The sequence below is a fragment of the Macaca fascicularis genome, chromosome 6 (genome assembly GCF_037993035.2).
Source record: "Macaca fascicularis isolate 582-1 chromosome 6, T2T-MFA8v1.1".
Taxonomy (NCBI): Eukaryota; Metazoa; Chordata; class Mammalia; order Primates; family Cercopithecidae; genus Macaca; species Macaca fascicularis.
In genome coordinates, this window is record NC_088380.1 from 179,053,049 (window position 1) to 179,073,073 (window position 20,025).

Below are 20,025 nucleotides of genomic sequence, written 5' to 3' on the forward strand. Positions count from 1 at the left end.
TGTGTGTATTCCCTATGAAGAATACACACACAGAATACTGATAAAAATAGGAACGGTAAAGGCCATTCTGATGAGGTCTCAGATGGAAATAAGGAACATGTTATTGGAAACTGGAGGAAAGGTCATCTTTGTTATAAAGTGGCAAAGAACTTGGCTGAACAATTCAGCCAAGTTGTTCATGTTTGTGTCTTTCAATTGTTCATGGCTTAGTGTTTTGTGGAGGGTAAAACAAAACTATTCAGCTGAGTTCATTTCTATGCCAAGTGTTGAAGGAGCAGCTTGGCTCCTCCTGATTGCATATAGTAAAACGCAATAAGAAATAAAGGCAGAAATGTTAAGGAAAAAGGAACCAGAACATAGATTTGGGAAATTCTCAGCCTGTCCATATTATAAAAAAAAAAAAAAAAAAAGAAAGAAAGAAAAGAAAAGAAAAGAGAAAGCATTTGGAAGAGTACACCTAGGGTGTGGCAGACCAACCGTTTGATAAGGTGATTAGTGTGGGTGTGAATCATGGATTTAATGAGCCACCCCAGACGGAACATTGGGAATGTGACGTGAAGCGGATGCAGATGGGTCAAAAAGAAGACAGGTTGACAAACTTCTCTTTTTATAGGATAGGACCACAGAGTTATACAGCTGAAAATGTGCACTATTTTTCAAAACATGGGAAAAATGACTCTGAAGGCAAATCAGAGATCAACAGTGCTGTCTCCTTGGTTTCAAAAAGGGAGACCATCATCTTGGGTTTCAGCATGAAGGAAACATTCATCTAGTTGCAACGTTCTACTTAGGCCCATGCCTAATCTTCCTACATATTCTTGGGCTCCTTGAACATGCATTCTACAGTCAGACTTCAACGACTGAATGGATATATGGAAAAAATATCCTTATCTATGGGGTAGTGCTTATTTGGAACAAAAACCTGTTAAGTCAGCAACAGTTACTTTAAAAGAAAGCTAAATTTTATTTGATAAATCAATTTATAGCAAGACTGTTTCCCCTTTCCTCCCCCCCCCTTTTTTTTTTGAGACAGAGTTTCACTCTTGTTGCCCAGGCTGGAGTGCAGTGGCGTAATCTCTTGTAATCTCGTCTCACTGCAACCTTTGCCTCCCAGGTTCAAGCAATTCTCCTGCCTCAGCCTCTTGAGCAGCTGGGATTACAGGCATGCGCCACCACACCCAGCTAATTTTTTGTATTTTTAGTAGAGACGGGGTTTCTGCATGTTGGTCAGGCTGGTCCTGAACTCCCAACCTCAGGTGATCTGCCCACCTTAGCCTCCCAAAGTACAGGGATTACAGGTGTGAGCCACCGTGCCCGGCCCCTCCCAGTTTTTGGTGTTAAAATGTCCTGGACACTTGGTGCAGGTCAAGATGTTATAAGCCCACTAGAGCCTATCTCCCTCACTGATTAAGCCCAAAAACTTGGGAAGTGAGGGAAGAAAATATTTTTTTTTTTTTTTTGAGACAAAGTCTTGCTCCATTGCCCCAGGATGGAGTGTAATGGCGCAATCTTGGCTCACTGCAACCTCCACCTCCCAGGTTCAAACAATTCTCCTGCCTCAGCCTCCCGAGTAGCTGGGATTACAGGCACCTGCCACCACGCCCAGCTAATTTTTGTATTTTTAGTAGAGATGGGGTTTCACCATGTTGGCCAGGCTGGTCTACGAACTCCTGACCTCCTGATCCGCCTGCCTTGGCCTCCCAAAGTGCTGGGATTACAGGCATGAGCCACCAGGCCCAGCCTGTTTTGTAGTCTTTTAAAAGTTCCTAGCAATACTGGTGGTAGGGTGGACACATAAAACTCAATAAGAAAATCTATTCTAGACAAACCAAGAGAAAGGGTACTGTGGAATATGAGGGAAGAATGTTTTTCTCCCTTTGCATTTTACCACTTTATTACTGACACTTTACCCCAAAGGCAGTTCCGGTTACATGGAACTAACTGGCAGTGCTGGCAGTAACAACTCTTGAGAGAAGCTTGTCTTTCTAGCCATAAGGCAGATAAAAGATCTCCTTGGTAATGGAGATCATGGGGGAAATTGCAGAGCAGACAGCTAAAGAAGAGAATACCCTAAAATTCTGTGTTTGAACTGACCCAAGTTCCACGTTCACCTCTAACCTGTGCATGCATGCAACAGTACCAAAACAATACAGCCATGGCTCTCTGAGAAATAAATTCTGTTTGGGAGGCCAAGATGGGTGGACTGCTTGAGCTCAGGAGTTCGAGACCAGCCTGGGCAACATGGTGAAACCTCGTCTCTACTAAAAATACAAAAATTAGCTGGGCGTGGTGGCGCATGCCTGTAATCCCAGCTACTTGGGTAGCTGAGGCAGGAGAATCGTTTGAACCCTGGAGGCGGAGGCTGCAGTGAGCAGAGATCACACCACTGCACTCTAGCCTGGGTGACACAGTAAGACACTGACTCAAAAAAAAAAAAAAAAAAAAAGAAAAAGAAAAAGAAATGAATCTGATATAAACCACCACTCTAGCCCCACAGTAACCTAAATGGTGCGTGTGCTGTGCACAAAGCAAAGTCTTTGAAAAGTGAACTGACATCAGAACCACTAGCAACAAAAGCAGGGGTAGAACATGCCGGCTGAACCTAGCAGGGCTGATTGCCTGCTAAAACAAAACAAAATCAAAGTTCTCCAGATTTTTATAAGGAAACAGATTCTCACATAATATTCAAAATGTCCAGGATGTAATCCAAAATTACTCAACACACAAAGAGCCAGAAATATGTGACCAATTTTCAAAGGAAAAGACAATCAGCAAATGGAAAATCTGAGATGATCCAGATGTTGAAATTATCAGACAAAGACTTCAAAGCAGTTATTATAACCATGTTCCATGGTGGGGTGGGAGAGGAAAGGGAACTCTCTTGAAACAAATGAACGTTTTTAGCAGAGAAACTGAAACGCTAATCAAGAGCTAAACATAAATTTTATAAATGAAAAATAGAAAATCTATTTTCCATTTCTCAATAAATAAAATAAAAAATAGAAACATTTAAACAATCCAAAATGAAGGCAGAAAACAGAAAGCAAAGGAACAAAAACTGGAGGGAACAAACAGAAAACACATAATACAATGTCAGACCTAAATCCAATCATATCAGTCACTATATGGTCTAAACAAACCAATTTTAAAAAGAAACATATTGTGAGATTCCCTTTTTTTTTTTTTTTTTTGAGATGGAGTTCACTCCGTTGCCCAGGCTGCAATGCAGTGGTGTGATCTTGGCTCACTGCAGCCTCCGCCTCCCAGGTTCAAGCAGTTCTCCTGCCTCAGCCTCCCAAAAGCTGGGACTACAGGCGCACGCTACCATGCCTGGTTAATTTTTGTATTTTTAGTAGAGACAGGATTTCCCCATGTTGGCCAAGCCGGTCTCGAACTCCTGTCCTTAAGTGATCCGCCCTCCTGGGCCTCCTAAAGTGCTGGGATTACAGGTGTGAGCCACCACACCCAGCCGAGATTGCTTTTTTTTTTTTTTTTTTTTTGGAGATAGTCTTGCTCTGTTGCCCAGGCTGGAGTGCAATGGCTCGATCTTGGCTCACTGCAACGTCTGCCTTCCAGGTTCAAGCCATTCTCCTGTCTCAGCCTTCCGAGTAGCTGGGATTGTGCCACCATACCCTACTAATTTTTGTATTTTTAGTAGAGACGGGATTTTACCATGTTGGTCAGGCTGGTCTCAAACTCCTGACCCCATGATCCACTTGCCTTAGCCTCCCAAAGTGCTGGGATTACAGGCATGAGCCACCGCATCTGGCCCGAGATTGTATTTTTAAAGATTCGACTACATGCTATCTACAAGAAATCCCTGTAAGTATATTAACATAGAGAAGGTAGAAGTAAAAGGATGATAACTAGCATTACAGGATGATAAATAGCATCATGCAAATACTAATCAAAAGAAAGTTGAAGTGGCTCTACTAGTACCAGACAAAGTAATCTTCAGAACCTAGGAACAGCTCCAGAAATAAATGATAACAGTAAAAGAAAATTCACTAAGAAGACATGGCAATATTAAGTATGTACCTAATAACAGACATCAAGCAAAAACTGAGAGAATTACAGAAGAAATAGGATGGGTGCACTGGCTCACACCTGTAATCCCAGCACTCTAGGAGGCCGAGGTGGGAGCTCGGGAGGTCAAAGTAAAACTATGATCACACCACTGCACTCCAACCTGAGCAACACTTTCTCAAATAAAAAACAACCACCACCACCAAAAACAAGAGGACTACAGTGGCTATATCTGTAAACAATAAAATAGACTTTAAGACAAACATTTTTACTAAAGATAAAAAGAGATGTTTTATAATTAAAGAGTCAATTCATCAGAAAGACATAACAATTACACACAACAAAACCCCAGAATATTTGAAGCAAGCACAGAATTGAAGGGAGATACAGTTCTACAAACAATACTTGGAAACCTCAATATCCTACTTTCAATAATGTATGAAACATCTAGACAGAATAGCGATAAGGAAACAGGAGATCTGAACACTATAAACCAACTAGACTTAACTGACATAAAGAACATTCTACCCGAAAGGAGCAGAATACACATTCTTCTTTAAAAACACATAGAAATTCTCTAGGATAGACTATATGTTAGACCACAAAACAAGTCTCAATAAACTTTAAAAGACTGAAATCATACAAAGTTATCTTCTATGATTACATGGAATAAAGGTAGAAATCCATAACAGAAGTGCCTGGCCTATAAGCAGTAATTTCATAATTAAAATGTATATTCTTTAGCTGGGATTACAGGCATGTACCACCAAGCCCAGCTAGTTTTTCTGCTTTTTGGAGAGATGGGGTTTTGCCATGTTGCCCAGGCTGGTTTTGACCGCAAGCGATCAGCCCATCTTGGCCTCCCAAAGTGCTGAGATTACAGGTGTTGAGCCACCAACCCGGGCCAAAATGTATGCTTCATTGCACAATCAAGCAAAGAAAAAAAAAAAATGTTGGCTGGGCGCAGTGGCTCATGCCGTAATCCCAGCACTTTGGGAGGCCAAGGTGGGTGGATCACCTGAAGTCAGGAGTTCAAAACCAGCCTGGCCAACATGGTGAAACCCCCGTCTCTACTAAAATATAAAAATTAGCTAGGCGTGGGGGCATGTGCCTGTAATCCCAACTACTCATGAGGCTGAGGCAGGAGAATCACTTGAACCTGGGAGGCAGCCGTTGCAGTGAGCTGAGATCAGGCCACTGCACTCCAGCCTGGGCAACAATAGTGAAACTCCGTCTTAAAAAAGAAACAAAGAAAGAAAGAAAAAGTTACTATTCTTTGAGAACTCAAAACATTTTAGACATGTTAGAACTACATAATATACAAAAACATCAATATATAAAAATATATATATATCAATATAGAAACACACTACCAAGTAACTAGCCTCACCTCAAAGCAGGAGTTCTGAGACATTCAAAATCTTAGAGCATAGTTTGTCATTGTGTATGATAGTATAACTATAAAGTAATGAGATTGTATAACAAATGCTACATCTATAACTAATTATGTATAATCACTATATATTTATACAGATACATCCTGAGTAGGTAAAGGTTGATGAGGCATCCTAAGTCCCAGGAATAAACAGAAGTATATTAACATTTCACACAAATAAAAAACAAATTTACCAAGAGGGAGAAACTAAAATGGAATACAAATAGAAATAAATGAACCTAACTGTATTTCAAGTGAATACTGTAACTACACTGAAAGGGTGTGGACCTAACTCAAATTTTCAAGTTATTTTACTCCCAGTCCAAGGAAAAAAAGAATTATAAACAAGGATTGAACTTTATACAGTTTTGTTTTTCACAATGATACGAATTAGCAGTTCCAAAACTGTGTGTATTCTTGGGTTGAACATCTAAGTAAATACGCTGTGGAAATCAGAAGCCAGGGTTTTACTAGGGAAGAGAGTTATAAAAACGACAAAAGAATATTAGAAAGAAGCGTGTAGTGTTAAGCTGTAATTAGATATATTAGCATGAAATCCACTGTGTTTTCTCTTTTTTTTTTTTTTGAGACAGAGTCTTGCTCTGTTGTCCAAGCTGGAGTACAGTGGCACCATCTTGGCTCACTACAACCTCTACCTCCTGGGTTCAAGTGATTCTCCTGCCTCAGCCTCCCAAGTAGCTGGGATTACAGACATGCACCACCACACCCAGCTAATTTTAATATTTTTAGTAGAGACGGGGTTTCACCATGTTGGCCAGGCTGGTCTTGCACTCTCACCTCAGGTGATCTGCCCACCTCGGCCTCCCAAAGTGCTGGGATTACAGGCGTGAGGCACCATGCCTGGCCATAATTTTTGTATTTTTAGTAGAGACAGGGTTTCACCATGTTGGCCAGGCTGGTCTCAAACTCCAAGAGATTCAACCCCAAGTGATCTCGGCTTCCCAAAGTGCTGGGATTAAAGGCATAAGCCACCACGCCGAAATCCAGTTTTTAATATATAAACACATGTAGATATGTGTTATATATGTGTGTGTGTGCGCATGTCCTAGCTCTTACAACTGAGAGAACCTAGAGGCAATGACACTTCAGTAGTACCGAGCACATCACTTAGAGTCTAGATCATGGATTTAAAATATTGTTCTCCATTAAAAGAAACCAAAGATCCCTGGCTGAGTTCAGGTCATGGACAAGTAAAGTATTAGATGAGTTTGGGACATTTGTTATGGCAAAAAGCAAGTAAGTGCTCAAATAATGAAGGCATGTCAAAATATTACAGGGGTCAGCTTGGAGGGGCTCCCTCTAACTAACACAGCACAATTTGAGCCTCAAAATACATAACAAGGCCAGGCACAGTTGCTCTCACCTGTAGTCCCAGCACTTTAGGAGGCCAAGGTTGGTGGATCTCCTCAGGAGTTCGAGACCAGCCTGGCCAATGTGGTGAAACCTCGTCTCTACCAAAAATACAAACATTAGCTGGGCGTGGTGGTGGGCACCTGTAATGCCAGCTACTTGGGAGGTTGAGGCAGAAGAATCGCTTGAACCTGGTAGGGGGAGGTTGCAGTGAGCTGAGATCGTGCCACTGCACTCCAGCCTGGGCAATAAGAGTGAAACTCTGTCTCAAAAAAAAAAAAAAAAAAAAATTACATAAACTCAAATTTTCCCATAAAATGCTTATCATTTGCATTAGGAAAAACAGTTAACTTTACAGTGAAGAAACTTGGCAGTCACCCTATGTGATTAAAGTTAACATCCCCAACAATGGGAAAACAGACATTTTGTGACTCCTGATATGCTGCACTAAGGACACAATTTACTTCTGTAATATTCCTGTGTAATAATGAGGAATCTAAACATTCAAATTTATAGACGTGTATAAAATAACTGGCCTGTCCTCAAAATGCCAACATCATGAGAAGACAAAAAAGTCTCAGGAACTGTTCCCGAGCAAAGCAAACTAAGGGGACATAAATAAACAATGCATGATCCTGGATAACTCTGACTATTAATGGAGATAACAGTGAATTGTGAATAAGGCCTATACAGTAGATATTAGCATTATGTCAATACCCACCTTCCTGATTTTGATAATTATATTGTGCTTATCAAAGATAACGTCCTTCCAGCCTGGGCAACATGGTAAAACCCTGTCTCTACAAAAAATAAAAAATTAGCCAGGCACGGTGGCATGCACCTGTAGTACCAGCTACTCAGGAGGCTGAGGTGGGAGGATTACCTGAGCTCAGGGAGGTCGAGGCTGCAGTGAGTTGTGATCGTACCACTGCATTCCAGCCTGGACGACAGAGCAAGACTCTGTCTCAAAAAAAAAAAAAAAGAAAGAAAAGAAAGAAAGAAAGAAAGAGAGAGAGAGAAAAGGAAGGAAGGGAGGGAGGGAGGGAGGAAGGAAAGAAGGAAGGAAGGAAGGAAGGAAGGAAGGAAGGAAGGAACGAAGGAAGGAAGGAAAGAAGGAAGGAAGGAAGGAAGGAAGGAAGGAAGGAAGGAAGGGATAAAGTCTTTATTCTTAGAAAATAGCCACTAAAGTATTTAGAGGTAAGAAGGGTTCCTGCCAGAAATATGATCAAACAGTTCCACAGAGAAAAATCTACAGTGTCCAATCATATTCAATCCAAACACTGCCCCAAGACATTATAATAAAACTGTCAAAAAAAAAAAAAAAATCAGAGACAAAGAGAAGATCCTGAAAGCAGCAAAAGAAGCAAACAACATATAAGGGACTTCTAATATGGCTAGCAGCAGATATCTCAGCAGAAACCTTCACGCCCAGAGACAGTGGGATGATATGTTGAAAGTGCCAGATGAAAAAAAAAAATGGCAACCAAGAATACCATATCAAGCAAAGCCGTTCTTCAGAATGAAAGAAAGATAAAAGGGTTTCCCATACAAAAGCTGAGTGAGTTCTTCATTACCAGACCTGTCTTACAAGAAATGCTAAAGGTAATTCTTTAAGCTGAAAGAAAGGATGTTAATGAGAAACACAAAACATCTCAAAGTATAAAACTGACTAGTGAAAGTAAATACAGTAAAATTCAGAATACAGATGGTCCCTAAAGTATAGGGTATATTTGACTTTGGAAATAAAGAGGTCAATTACCTGGGGTAAAGGTGGGATGGAGAGGAAGATGAGGGAGATGACAATAATATGTTTCATAGGACTGTTACAAAGACTTAATGAGGTAATATTTCTCAAACAATTAGAACGGTGCCTGTCACAAAGAAAACAACATACAAATTTACACTGAATTAGAAGAAGTAACTATTTCTCAAAGATCATAGAACTAAATAGTGTAACAGGGATTCAAACCAACACTGACTCCAAAGTTCACGTTCTTAACCAGTAGGACTATTCTGCCTCCTGGCTTTAGGAGTTACTTGAAAAAATGTTTAACATGGATCTGGATTTTCACCTACCCTCCCAGAGTGAAACTGCATTATCAACCCATCTGAGAGGTCTTAAGACTCCATAAGATTTCAAAGATGTGGCCGGGCGCGGTGGCTCAAGCCTGTAATCCCAGCACTTTGGGAGGCCGAGACGGGTGGATCACGAGGTCAGGAGATCGAGACCATCCTGGCTAACACGGTGAAACCCCGTCTCTACTAAGAAATACAAAAAACTAGCCGGGCGAGGTGGCGGGCGCCTGTAGTCCCAGCTACTCGGGAGGCTGAGGCTGGAGAATGGCGTGAACCTGGGAGGCGGAGCTTGCAGTGAGCTGAGATCCGGCCACCGCACTCCAGCCTGGGCGACAGAGCGAGACTCTGTCTCAAAAAAAAAAAAAAAAGATTTCAAAGATGTGAACCCATGCTTAGGATGGCACAGCAAGTTGGTCCTTTTTTTCCCCCCTCTGCGTCCTGGTGCCTGAGGTTAGAAATGGCAGACAGGAAGCCACCAGCACCAAAGACATGATGCCCAGGGCACTGGAGCGCTTTCCCTCTGCCTTCAGACATGATAGAGAACATACATACCTGGTCCCTGCCAAGAAAGGGAGGGTGGCATTGACCTTTAGTTGTTTGTTGACCAAACAACAAAATAATTCCTAGGCAGCATACATCAATTATCAGAAGCATATTGCTGCCCATCCTGAGACCACAGCCAAGGGAAGGGCTAATTGTTTCCTAAGAAATACACTAGGAGTACAAAGGACTCTTTCTTCAAGGTGGTCTCCCTCTTCAACCTGAAGTTTCCTCTGCTTGAAAAATTCTAATGTTAAAAGCCTGGCAAAAATGTGTATAAACATACTTTACTTGAAGTTGCACTCATTTGTCAAGTCCTTCTCCTTCAATGGGTTTTTGCAGTCAAAGCCCTCTTGCTTTAAAGAATGGACAAGAATCAAAAAGTAGGTTCAACAGGACCATAAAACATATTGGTATGTTAGCTTGTGCAAGATTTTGCTATGAAATCAATAAAGCAGAACTGAGACTAAAATGTTAAATTCTATCCAGTTATAAAGAAAAATATTTTGACGTAAACAGAGAAAAACTACTAGAAACTATTCTCTTGGGGTTAGATTCATGGGTAAAGACAGAAATATCTTAGATGTCACTTAATCCTTTTCTGTTGTTTTTCGAGATAAGGTCTCATTCTATCACCCAGGCTGGAGTGCAGTGGCACCACCAGAGCTCAGTGCAGCCTCAAACTCCTGGGCTCCGGTGACCCTCCTACCTCAGGATCCCAAAGTGCTAGGATTACAGGTGTGAGCCACTGTGCCTGGCCATTTACTATTTTTAAATTTTATCTATGACTACCATCACTACAAAATTCTAAGCTTTATTTTTAGCTTACTTAAGTGCAATGTTCAGAAAGAGTAAGAAAGAAATACTATATTCTTGCAAACTATGCTCATAAAAGCTTTGAGAAACTTGCCCATTACTAGCTGGGTATTCCTTTTGCTCTAATACTGTATTTCCTCAAATTAAGTCCTGAGATATAAATCTCTCAAATCAATTGACAAAACTGATATTGTCAATATCAACCCTATGAATTCCTTTTCTTTTTTTTTTTTTTTTTTTGAGACTAGAGTCTCGCTCTGTCACCCAGGCTGGAGTGCAGTGGCGCAATCTCAGCTCACTGGAAGCTCTGCCTCCTGGGTTCACATCATTCTCCTGCCTCAGCCTCCCGAGTAGCTGGGACTACAGATGCCTGCCACCACGCCCAGCTAATTTTTTGTATTTTTAGTAGAGACGGGGTTTCACTGTGTTAGCCAGGATCCTGGTCTCGATCTCCTGACCTCATGATCCGCCCGCCTTGGCCTCCCAGTGTTGGGCTTACAAGCGTGAGTCACCGTGCCCAGCCTTTTTCTTTTTTTTTTTTTTTTTTTGAGATGGAGTCTCATTCTGTTGCCAGGCTAGAGTGCGGTGGTGCTATCTCCGCTCACTGCAACCTCCACCTCCCGAGTTCAAGCAATTATCCTGCCTCAGCCTCCCAAGTAGCTGGGACTACAGGCACGCACCACCACGCCCAGCTCATTTTTGTATTTTTAGTAGAGATGAGGTTTCACCTTTTTGGCCACGATCTCTTGACCTCATGATCCGCCTGTCTCAGCCTCCCAAAGTGCTGGGATTACAGGCATGAGACACTGCACATAGCCCTAACCCTATGAATTCTTAACTTTTTTTATTATTATTTCTAATAAATTTACCCTGACATTCTTTTGAGGAATACATGGAGAACTGACAATTGGTTATGTTAGTTTACATGTTCCCTTGTTCTTATTACATCAGATGTATCTATAAGAAGGGTTTGCTCAGCAGCCCCGCGGGGGGAAAAAGCGTTCACATTCTTTAGGTCTGACCCATGGTAAGGAGAGGGAGGATTAGAGAACATTTACTGACCATATGGAAATTTTGGATGTTATAAATTCAGAGATTCAGACCGACTGAATCAAATTAAAATGTTTTAGATAATGGGAGGCAGGACACAGAGGCATTCAAACTAGCATGTGGCGTTTCCTTTTTTCTTTTACTTTTGAGACGGAGTCTTGCTCTGTCGCCCAGGCTGGAGTGCAGTGGCGCAATCTTGGCTCACTGAAACCTCCGCCTCCCGGGTTCAAGAGATTCTCCTGCCTCAGCCTCCCAAGTAGCTGGGATTACAGGCGAGCACCACCACACCCAGTTAATTTTTGTATTTTTAGTAGAGACAGGGTTTCACCATGTTGGTCAGGCTGGTGTCGAACTCCTGACCTCTGATCTGCCAGCCTCGGCCTCCCAAAGTGTTGGGATTACAGGCGTGAGCCACTGCCTCCAGGTGGCATTTCCTATGGAAGGCAAGATGGTCAGATCAGGAAAAGCTGCGGTTACAGTCTGGACACTGTAAAGGTTTTATTCCAATATGTTTTCCTAAATGTCTTTTTAGTTCATCAGACGGAGCAAATGTCCATGTGCATCCTTCCCATGTACATTTGTAGGGTTTTTCTGTGTGTGGTCTTCTGTGTGCTTTCAAGTGGGAGCTTTCAGTGTACATTTTATTGCATCCACTGTAATCACATCTGCGTATCCTCCACTTCCTTTGCGTATTCGGGAATTCCACAGGTACAGGTCTCTTCCCAGGTTGCACGACGACCAAACGGTGATTTTCTTGCAACAATGCTTGCAGGGGGACACTGAGTTCATTAAGGGGGGGTGACATTTCTTCAGGATAATCTGTTCTCTGTGGTTCGATCCCAGGTTCTATTTTAATTTTTTTCTGTGATACAGGATTTTCTTATGATTCAATTACAGGTAGGCTACCACTAGAATTTTCCGTCTCCTCCATAGAAGACCTCTTCCTACTCCTCCTCAAGGAGACCATGAGGCCACGAAAGGCTGCTGGAGGTGACTCGTGTACATAAAGGGGATGGGCTGCACCACCACGGGCTGGATGACCAGCAGGATCCCGGGCTCCATATTCTGTGCCACGAGAGGGCAGCTGCCATCACCCGCAGCACGGACAGTGGCATGTCGAAGGACTGCCAGTCTGGAGAAGGGGGTGAGTATTTTTTCATCGGTGGGCTGGAAGAAGGCATGCTCAACCTAGGCGATGCTCCCTGGTGTGAGGATGGGAACTTCAGAGAGGAGTGCAAATTCCCAGCCAAAAGAAGTGAACTCCACTTGCTCACAGTGAGGTCCACTGGCTCCATCTGTATTCCGTGCGACAGGCCTTCAAGGGTCTGAAAGAACTTATCAGGCAATTGTGTGGAGTAGATGACCCCATACTTGTTGGGCTTTATGGATTCCATGTAATTAGATGAGTAAGACACTGGACAGGGTCCATGGGCCTCTTAACAGGAACTGGGTCAAACATGAGCATTCTTTTAAACCTTCTAGGGTGCTCTGGTGTTTGGCTTTGAGAGGTGCGGTCAGGGACGCCGCTGATGAGAAATAAAGGCCCAGATCCAGGCTGCCTGGAGCCTCCCAAGCGCAGTAATGTCACGGTTCCAGTCTGGGCGGCTTTGGCGGCAGCGGTAGGGGACAAGGACGGGCAGGTGTGCAGCGGGCGCTCTCCCTGGGCTCCGGCTTGGGCCCGGCTACTCGCGGCTCCCCTCTGGCTCCTGTCCCCAACTCCAGGCAGTCACGTGATGCCAGTGCTGCTCACTCTGCAAGCCTCCCGGGGATGGAGGGGTAAGTAGAGGCTGGGATCCAGGGTGGGAGAGTCAGGGTTGAATTCTTTAGATAGATAGCAAGGAGCTGGGTGCAGTGGTTCATGCCTGCAATCACACCACTTTGGGAGGCCGAGGCGGATGATTACCTGAGGTCAGGAGTTTGAGACCAGCCTGGCCAACATGGTGAACTCCATCTCTACCGAAAATACAAAAATTAGCCAGGCTGGTGGCGGGTGCCTGTAATCCCAGCTACTTGGGAGGCCAAGGCAGGAGAATCGCTTGAACACAGGAGGCGAAGGTTGCAGTGAGCCAAGATCGTACCACTGCACTCCAGCCTGGGCAATAAAAGCGAAACTCTGTCTCAAAAGAGGAAAAAAAAGAAAAGGATAGCAAGGTCAAAAAAATACTGAGAATCCATCCTATAATGAAAAGCTAACAATGACATTCCTGTTACATTCCCAAACCAGAACACTGGTAAAAGCCACTCTAGTCATAGCTGTGATAACCTCAATAAGCACTTTACATTTCTCTGAACATGTACTCCCAACACCCACCCCCAACACACACACACCTTGAGTCTGAAAGGGAATACACAAAAATGTTTACGTTAAGAGGAAGGATAAATGTGGTTTATTTTTTCTTACACTTTTTTTTTTTTTTTTTTTTTTGGAGACAGGGTCTTACTCTGTTGCCTAGGCTGGAATTCAATGGCATCATCAGGGCTCACTGCAGTCTCAAGTGATAGTCCTATCCAAGTAGCTGGGACTACAGGTGCATGCCACCATGCCCAGCAATTTTTTTTTTTTTTTTTTTTTTTTTTTTTTTTTTTTTTAGTAGAGATGTGGTTTTGCTACGTTGTCCAGGCTGGTAAATATACTTTTTGGTATTTTTCTGATTTTTTTCACAAAAAGTTTCTAAAAGTGGCCGTTATGTCACCCAGGCTGAAGTGCAGTGGTGCCATCTCAGCTCACTGCAACCTCCGCCTCCTGGGTTCAAGTGATTCTCCTGCCTCAGCCTCCCCAGTAGCTGGGACTACAGGTGCCCACCACCACGCCTGGTGAATTTTTGTATTTTCAGTAGAGACGGGGTTTCACTATTTTGGCCAGGCTGGTCTTGAACTCCTGATCTCGTGATCTGCCCACCTCAGCCTCCCAAAGTGCTGGGATTACAGGAGTGAGCCATCACGCCCGGCCCTGTTGAGAGCTTTAAAAATGACTATAAGACTCTGTCTGTCCCGCCTCCCGCCCCCATCCCCTCACAAAAAAAAAAAAAAAAAGAGTAAATGCAAAGACAAATAATGATCATTAATCATCATTATTCGTTAAAATTTTATATTTCCCTGAGATTCTGCTGCAACAATAACCTGCCAATGTATTTTATACTTCCTACTTTTTATTAAATCAGAACTATTTCTTGGTGGAAACTGAATTTTATTCTATTAATACATCTTAATTTTCTTTATTCTCTCTTAATGTTTTATCTGAAAACTTCTTTCCTCCCTCTTCGAGCAATTGTGAAACTTCCTACAGATAAGACTTTTAGTATTCATCCTTGTCCCCGCTGAAAAACCTGTCTTTACCACTGAAGCATAAGTTCTGTTCCTACTCATTATTCCCTTCTTAAAATGTTTAAGGATTGCTTGTTACAGAAAAAAGGTTATTTTTTTCACTTACGTGCTTGTCTTATGCAGGGTATATCATAAGTTCTAGTCAGCAAATGTAATATTAAAATACAAAAACACCCACAATAACCTATTCCTACCCTACAACTGATACAAAGCAGAAAGATGGTCTCCTTGCTTCCAAGACTATTACATGTCATTTCATTCAATAACAGATAAGCAATTCTTCCCATTCTCAGAGCTCTTGTTACAGATTAAGTGTCTCACTCGATGTTCGTTCCAGAAGTACTGGGTATCATTTCATTGTTTCCAAAGTTCCTTTTCACTGTGTCCTACTTGTTATATGTTGTGGCACATCTCAACTTTCAACTTCAAAATTACGAGAATTTAAAGAGAATATGAACTAGTCTGATTCATTTAGGAAGATCATCTCTGTGACATGATGCAGCCATCACAAACCCAGAGCAGTGAAAGCCAGGGTCTGTTCAACAGGCCCTATGTGTTAATGTTTAGCAATACAACAATGATCAAAGCCTTAAAAGCTCTTGAATCACCATCAAGTTTAAACGATTATCCAGGTAACTGCCCAATACAAAAATGGGTGACTATCAGAAAAAGCACAAGCTATGATAACGAAACTCTGTATTACAGGACCACTGTAGGTTCCCCCCGCCATCCACTTCTAAGTAAGATACTTTAGGAAGCAAGAATGTCTCTGCTGCCTTTATCAACTATAAAACCAGAAGGTGACCCCAAATGACCATATGCTGATACTCTAAGTGCAGGAGAACACTTTCATGTAATCTCCTTCAACTTACCCCTTGGAACAAGCACCACTTTATAACAGATAGATTTTCCAATACTCCACTAAGTGATTGAAGAGCACAGGCCTAGAAAAATTTTATTAATCTTTCTACAGATTAAACAATGCCTTCCTTGGCCGGGCACGGTGGCTCAAGCCTGTAATCCCAGCACTTTGGGAGGCCGAGACGGGCGGATCACGAGGTCAGGAGATCGAGACCAGCCTGGCTAACACGGTGAAACCCCGTCTCTACTAAAAATACAAAAAACTAGCCGGGCGAGGTGGCGGGCGCCTGTAGTCCCAGCTACTCGGGAGGCTGAGACAGGAGAATGGCGGGAACCCGGGAGGCGGAGCTTGCAGTGAGCTGAGATCCGGCCACTGCACTCCAGCCTGGGTGACAGAGCGAGACTCTGTCTCAAAAAAAAAAAAAAAAACAAAAAAACAAAAAACAATGCCTTCCTTTCTTGTACCTCAAGGAGCTCAAGGAAACTTCTTTCCCCACACAGTTCAACTGCTAAATTCAAGTCAAGTTTGAATGGAGTGTTAAGCTGAAAACATTCAGCCTGGGATAAAAGGCAAAGATAATGAGAAAGAATACAACCAACTAAAGGGGCACAAGGATTATGCCTTTTTCTACTTGATCCAGTTAGATAATAACTGTGTTTACTGTCATGAAGGAAAACAATTACACACACTTTTTTTTTTTTTTTTTTTGAGACAGAGTCTCACTCTGTTGCCCAGGCTGGAGTGCAGTGGCACAATCTCAGCTCACTGCAAGCTCCGCTTTCCAGATTCAAGTGATTCTCATGCCTTAGCCTCCTTAGTAGCTGGGATTACAGGCATGCGCCTCCACATCCAGCTAATTTTTGTATTTTTAACAGAGATGGGTTTCGCCATATTGGCCAGGCTGGTCTCAAACTCCTGGCCTCCAGTGATCCGCCTGCTTCTGCCTCCCAGAGTGCTGGAATTACAAGCATGAACCACCACACCCGGCCTCACTCACATACACTTCTACTGCAAGGAAAGAAAAGCCAACCAAAAACCCCCACCATCTGTAGAGAGAATACTAAACCAGACAACAGAAGACAAAGCTTACAGTTTTGGCTACTCTTTTTCTCTTTCAGATCAAAATCAGAACTGAGGCCCTGTGCCTCAGTTTCCTCCACTATAAGATGTCAATATTAATATCAGTCTTCATCAAAGTCAGTGGATCTTTTTAAGAATCAAGAAAATGTGGCCGGGAGCAGTAGCTCACACCTGTAATCCCAGCACTTTGGGAGGCTGAGGCAGGTGGATCACGTGAGGTGAGGAGTTCGAAACCAGCCTGGCCAACATGGTGAAACCCCATCTCTACTAAAAAGGCAAAAAATTAGCTGGTCATGGTGGCACACGCCTATCCCACCTACTTGGGCAGCTGAGAGAGAAGAATCACTTAAACCCAGGAGGCAGAGGTTGCAGCAAGCCAAGATCGTGCCACTGCATTCCAGCCTGGGTGACAGAGAGAGATCCATCTCAAAAAAGAAAAGAAAAATCAAGAAAATGTATATGAAGATTCTTCAAAAATAAAAATGTACAATAAAATCTATCATTAACAGCCAGGCATGGTGGCTCATGTCTATAATCCCGGCATTTTGGGAGGTTGAGGTGGACGGATCACTTGAGGTCAGGCGTTCTAGACCAACAAGGTGAAACCCCATCTCTACTAAAAATACAAAAAAAATTAGCCGGGCATGGTGGCATGTGCCTGTACTCCCAGCTACTTGGGAAGCTGAGGTAGGAGAATCGCTTGAACCTAGGAGGCGGAGGTTGCAGTAGGCCAAGATCACGCCACTGCACTCCAGCCCACAAGACAGGGCGAGACTCCTCAAAAAAGAGTGTCATTAACAATCACAGTTCCGGCCGGGCGCGGTGGCTCAAGCCTGTAATCCCAGCACTTTGGGAGGCCGAGACGGGCGGATCACGAAGTCAGGAGATCGAGACCATCCTGGCTAACACAGTGAAACCCCGCCTCTACTAAAAAATACAAAAAACTAGCCGGGCGAGGTGACGGGCGCCTGTAGTCCCAGCTACTCGGGAGGCTGAGAAAGGAGAATGGCGTAAACCTGGGAGGCGGAGCTTGCAGTGAGCTGAGATCCGGCCACTGCACTCCAGCCTGGGCGACAGAGCGAGACTCCGTCTCAAAAAAAAACAAAAACAAAAAACAAAAAACAATCACAGTTTTCATGTCTGTTAATTGTACTTGTGAAACTTAAACAACTGAAAAGCTATTAATAACTTCAATAAGATACACTCATATGCATTCAACTAGTTTTTTTTGTTTGTTTTGTTTTTTTTTGAGACAGGGTCTCTGTTGCCTAGGGTGGAGTGCAGTAGTACGATCTTGGTGGCTCACTGCAGCCACCACCTCCAGACTCGAGCGATCCTCCCACCTCAGCCCCCCAAGCAGCTGAGACTACAGGTGCACACCACCACACCCAGTTAATTTTTTTCTACAGGCAGGGTTTTGCCATCTTGCCCAGGCTGGTCTTGAACTCCTGAGCTCAAGCAATCTGCTTACCTTGGCCTCCCAAAGTGCTAAGATTACAGGTGTGAGCCACAGTACCCGGCCTCAACTGGTATTTTATTATGTACCCATTGTTTATTAAATCACTGTTGAGATACTTACATACAAGTTCAAGTATGTCTCTAGGTGTATTCAGGGTACATTTGTTGTGAAAATAACAAGAGTTGGGAAGGGAGACTTTTGTAAGTAAAAATAAGGACGGAAGTTGTGAAATATATCTGTATTACTAAACATCTCATAATACAAGGCATGTATTATAAAGGCATAAACATGTTATAAAGTTTAAATTGTATGTTATATAAAGTTATAAAAACTTGAGTAATAAATTCTCCCCAAGATACAATGCACACACGTGTGTAATTTTTTTGAGATGGAACCTTGCCAGATTGGGCTCAAGCACTCCTCCCGCCTCAGCCTCCAGAGTAGCTGAGACTACAGGTGCGCAACAACACACCTGGGCTCTAATTTTTATATGGTGAAATGTGGTTTCAAATAAAAAGATAAAGGATGAATAATTCTTTTTTTTTTTTGAGACGGAGTCTCACTCTGTCGCCCAGGCTGGAGTGCAGTGGCCGGATCTCAGCTCACTGCAAGCTCCGCCTCCTGGGTTTATCCCATTCTCCTGCCTCAGCCTCCCAGGTAGCTGGGACTACAGGCGCCCGCCACCTCGCCCGGCTAGTTTTTTTGTATTTTTAAGTAGAGACGGGGTTTCACCGTGTTAGCCAGGATGGTCTCAGCCTCCCAAAGTGCTGGGATTACAGGCTTGAGCCACTGCACCCGGCCAAGGATGAATAAGCCTGACCCCTGAAATAAAATTAGTCTTTAGTATTTTATTTACTTTTATTTTTTTTGAAACAGGGTCTTACCATCACCCAGGCTGAAATGCAGTGGCTCAATTACGGCTCACTGCAGCCTCGACAAGTATTCTAAAAATCAGTACCAGCAATAACTTGTCCTCAGATTCTTCTCCTCCTCCTCCTCCAACATCCTCTAAAATGTCTGCTTAAAATAAAGCAACCTGGCCAGGCGCGGTGGCTCACACCTGTAATCCCAGCACTTTGGGAGGCTGAGGCAAGTGGATCACTTGAGGTCAGGAGTTCAAGACCAGCCTGGCTAATGGTGAAACCCCGTCTCTACTAAAAATACAAAAAAATAGCCCGGTGTGGTGGCACACGCCTGTAATCCCAGCTACTTGGGAGGCCGAGGCAGGAGAATCACTTGAACCCAGGAAGCAGAGGTTGCAGTGAGCCAAGATAGCGCCACAGAACTCTAGCCTGGGAGACAGAGCAAGACTGTCTCAAAAAAGAAAAAAATTTAAAAATTAAAAAAAATAACCCAAGGGGCTGGGCACACATGGTGGCTCATGCCTGTAATCCCAGCACTCTGGGAGGCTAAGACAAGAGGATCACCTGAGCCCAGGAGTTTGAAACCAACCTGGGCATGGTGAGACCCCCATTTCTACAAAAAATAAAAAAATTAACCAGGCATAGTGACATGCGCCTATAGTCCCAGCCACTCAGAAAGCTAAGGTGAGAAGATGACTTGAGCCCAGGAGGTCAAGGTTGCAGTCAGTTGTGGTTGCGCCACTGCACTCCAGCCTAGAAGATAGAGGGGGACCCCATCTCAAAAAAAAAAACCAAAAAAAAACAAATAAAAAAAATTCAGAGAATTCTTAAAAGTTGTTGTCATTACTTCCTATTTATACAGTACTCAGTATAGGCTGCACATGAAGCCTGAATTTCTGCTTCATTCAACATAAGTACAGATCAGCCCAAGGGCAACCTAATTCCACTGGGCTGAATAGGCTATACATGCAATTAACCCTCTGTTCACCTCCAAAGCAAGTCAGGTCACCACTAGGTTTGCTAAGGATGACAGAATAAAATACACAAACACAAAATAAGTAGGAAACTCTTAACAAGCAAATTAGATCACTGCCTCCTTTCACCAGGCAAATAAGAATCTATC

The 20,025-nt window shown here is 43.2% G+C and overlaps 1 protein-coding gene, 1 non-coding gene and 1 pseudogene across 3 annotated transcripts in view; all 3 read right to left on the minus strand.

Moving 5' to 3' along the window:
* The window catches only part of UBTD2 (ubiquitin domain containing 2), a 73,397-nt gene that overhangs the window by 34,811 nt on the left and 18,561 nt on the right, over positions 1-20,025 (minus strand). The gene's annotated exons all lie outside the window — the stretch shown is intronic.
* Positions 9,340-9,484, minus strand: LOC123574269 (small nucleolar RNA SNORA57). Its single transcript, XR_006699155.2, has one exon. It is a non-coding gene; the product is annotated as a small nucleolar RNA SNORA57 (small nucleolar RNA).
* Positions 11,611-12,898, minus strand: LOC123574080 (Krueppel-like factor 3; annotated as a pseudogene).